The following is a 4,136-nucleotide window of genomic DNA, read 5'->3' as shown; positions in this document are numbered from 1 at the left end:
GGACTCCTCCAGGGCTGTCCGTTGTCACTGATTCTGTTCACAACTTTTATGGACAGAATTTCTCGGAACAGCCAAATGGCGGAGGGCGTCCAGTATGGTGGCCTCAGGATTTCACGTCTGCTTTTCGCAGATTATGTAGTTCTGTTGCTGCCATCAGGCTGGGACCTCCAGCTCTCTCTGGATCAGTTTGCAGCCGAGGGTGAAGTGGCTGGGATGAAAATCAGCACCTCTAAATCTGAGACCATGGTCCTCAGTTGGAAAAGAGTGGAATGCTCTGTCCAGGTAGGGAGTGAATTCTTGCCCCAAGTGGAGGAGTTTAAATATTTTGGGATTTTGTTCACGAGTGAAGGAAGGATGGAGTGAGAGGTTGACAGGTGGATTGGCGCGGCGTCTGCAGTAATGCGGACCCTAAACCAGTCAGTCAAGGTGAAGAGAGAGCTGAGCCAGAAAGCGAAGCTGTCAATTTACTGGTCAATCTATGTTCCGACTCTCACCTATGGTCACGAGCTTTGGGTAGTGACCGAAAGAATGAGATTGCGGATACAAGCAGCCGAAATGAGCTTTCTCCGCAGGGTCGCCGGGCTCTCCCTTAGAGATAGGGTGAGAAGCTCAGCGATTCGGGAGAGGCTCGGAGTAGAGCCGCTGCTCCTCCACGTTGAGAGAAGCCAGTTGAGGTGGTTCAGGCATCTGGTAAGGACTGAAAGGCCTGGGCCTCTTTGCTTAGGCTGCTGCCACCGCGACCTGGATTTGGATAAGTGGTGGAGGATGGATGGTTGGATGGACTATTTGAAAAATCCGCTTGCCCTTATTATGTGAACACTTCATGACTAGTGGACCAATAGAAAGGTTCCCACATGGTTATTAGGAATGAAATCTTTGGAGAAAGAAACGCTTTGGTGAAGTAATATATATGATTCACTAACATGCAATAAAACACATTTTGGCCAGGCAGCGAGACATATTACAAACAAATATTTTTTGTTGTTAGGTTCTCTCATCAGATATGATCTATATTGAGATCTCATTCAACAGAACTCTTGTCTTGCAGAATATAAAGAATCCCTGCCACCATGGTAAAGCATGAATTCACTCACAACCCAATGATATAATGCTCATCAACTTTAGGCTAGCATTAGGACATAAACAGTGTCAATTCAGGCAGTTTCATTAAGAATCTTAATACAGAACTTGAAGATTTACAATCTGAAATAAATGGTTTCATACGCTCTAGACAGAGATGGATGGAGGAAGGAAAAAGAATAGTAGATACTTCTTTGGCCTTAAGAAAACAAAGGTGCAAAATAGTTTGATAAGAAGGCTGAAGATAAATGAAACAATTTGTGCTGACATAAATTAAGTATCTGGCTTTGTTGCTATTTTTTATAGAAATCTTTATAAAGCATTAACTCACTCTAATAGTTTACAATTATTTAATTCACTTAGTGACACCATAATTGCTGATGAGGAATTCAAAACAATTTGGTAATGGAAAATAACTTTTAAGAAGTTTTTTAAAAAGTTTTTTTAGCTTGAAGAATAATAAGTCACCTCCTAATTCTTTTATTCTTTTATTTCTCCTAAGTCTTTATTCTTGCAGTTTATGAAGAAATCTTTTATTAAGGAAGAGTTATCTCCTAGTTTGAAACAAGGGATTAGGACTCTAATTACAAAACCTAATAAAGACTCTCTGTTAATTGATCACTGGCATCCTATTACTCTGCATAATAATGATTACAAAATCATTGCATCTGCTCTGCCAACATGCCTTAAATCAGGCTTAGACACCATTATTAGTCAAAAATCAATCAGGATTTATAAAAAGTTGCCATATTTCAAACAATATCCATTTGATACGGGACCTCATTGATAACCGTGAAGTCTTAAAAGGTAACCCTTTTAATTTTTTCTTGATTTTCACAAGGTATTTGACATGATCAGCCACAAATTTATTTTTGATACTTTGCTCTTTTTTTTTTATCTGGGCCAGATCTTTTGTTAAAACCTATTTAGGATAAAGTTGAAATTTCTAAAGCCCTTCATGTAGTTCAGTCATTTTCAAACTTCTCAGATTTAAATCTTAATGTTAAAAAATGTGAGCTCCTTCCTTTAAACAAATGTGACTTTAACTTCATATGTAGTTTCTAGTCAAAAATGTTGTCTCTTACCTCAGTATTAAAATCACTAAAGATCTTTAAAATATGAATTATTTAAATTATATTCGCATAATTAACATTATACAGAAGAGATTTAATAATTGGCTGACCAGAGGGTTATCCATTCAAGGTCATGTTTTATTGAACAAAGCTGAGGGGAGGTCTCCACAGCTGCTTATGTGTTTTCTGCCTTAGAAGCACCAAAATGTGCTATTATGCAATTAGACAAAAAATGGTTCAGTTTCGTTTGGAGAAATAAATCTCACAAAGTAAGAACGGATGTTTTAAAAATAGAATTGCAGATGGTGAACTTTTCTGGTGTAATGTTATGGACTTCAGCACACTCAACCAAACTATTAAAATTTGCTGGATTAGAGGACTCCTCAAAAATCCTGCGAGCACGTGGAATTGTATACCTAACTTTCTCTTCAGAAAAGTTGGTGTATTAAAATTTGAAGCTTAGGCGCCCTTAAACTATCAAAAAACTACCCATAAAGCTAACAGCCTTTCACAGACAAGCTTTGCTAAAGTGGTTATTAATTTACAAGCATATTTTTTCACTTTATCAGTCTTTAATTTGGAACAATGAACACATTATCTATAATGGAAGGTCACTGTTCTTACATCTGTGGCTTAATAACATTTTGTTGATTAATGAATTACTTGATGATAATCATAATTTTATTTCCTACTCTGACTGTGATAAATTTGGTATTATTCAAATACAGAATTTAAGAGAATATGTGACTATCCCTGATGGTCTTCTCTCTTTAAGTAAAAGTAATCACAAGGTTATAGAAGATTTTTCTTTACAGTACTATGTCATTTCTATAAGCACGGTTGATATAATAGATAAAAAGCATAACAATAATTTTATAAAGCAGCTTTTATCATGTAAATCTATTCCATTAGCAGCATTACAGTGGTCAACTCAACAAAAGCAGAACAGCCATTCAATTTGGACACTCCCCTATAAACATGTTCTTAATAACAAAAGAGTGTACCATTTATAAAATATTGCATAGATGCTACCCTGTCAATGGTATGTTGAGCAAATTTTTTAAATGAGTGACCCATGTACTTTATGTAAAGAGGCCAAAGCATTCATTGAACACTTATTTTTTATTGTGTATTTTCTTACTTGTTCTAGCTTAATCTCTCTTTAGACCTGAAGAGAAAGACTGGTAAAGAAATCCCCTCAAAAGCTACTATGTTTTATATCTATTTGATGGCTTTCAGTTTAACCTCAATGAACGTTTTATAATAAACCTGATCATAATAATAGCTGCATTTTATGTACATAAGATGAAATTGGCCAGAAAAATACCTTTATGCATCATGTTTGCACATCTGTGTAATCACATTTCTACATTGTGAATTGGCACCAGCAGCAAAGTAAGAAATATTGTAAATCCATTGTGTTAAAGCTTTTAAACTTTATTAGTATTCTTTTGTGCTTTTATTTTTCTTTTTTCTATTTTGTTTACTCTGGAATGTAAATATTTTGCATCCTTTGTGTCACGATTGGCCCCTCCCAGTCTCCTCATGTGCTTTTGTTTACCTTTCAGTCCTGTCATGTGTTTTTGTTTTGATTTCTTCACAGTCCGGCCCCCTTGTTTTCTGAGTCCGTCCTGATTGTTACCACCTATTTCCCACTTGTCCCTCGTCTTCCCTTGTTAGCCCTGTTTGTATTTAAGCCCTGTGTTTGCAATTTGTTTTTGCTGGTCTTTTTATGTGCTGTATGTATGCTTGTTTGACATGCTTTGCTTGTTCGTTTGTAGTGTAGTATCTATATTTTGTGTTCTATCCGTGTTGGCCATCTGACCTTGGACTATTCCGACTATGACCCTGGATTTGCCCAAAATAAATCTTGCTATACTCAGCACGTGTGTCTGCCTCATTGCTCCACGTCACACTTTGTTGTACGCTTTAAATAAAAAATAAATCATGCCGCTTTCTGTTGCTGTAAATGTCCAGCTCTCA

This window comes from Pygocentrus nattereri, chromosome 23 (assembly GCF_015220715.1).
Source record: "Pygocentrus nattereri isolate fPygNat1 chromosome 23, fPygNat1.pri, whole genome shotgun sequence".
Lineage (NCBI taxonomy): Eukaryota > Metazoa > Chordata > Actinopteri > Characiformes > Serrasalmidae > Pygocentrus > Pygocentrus nattereri.
This window is presented reverse-complemented; position numbering follows the sequence as displayed.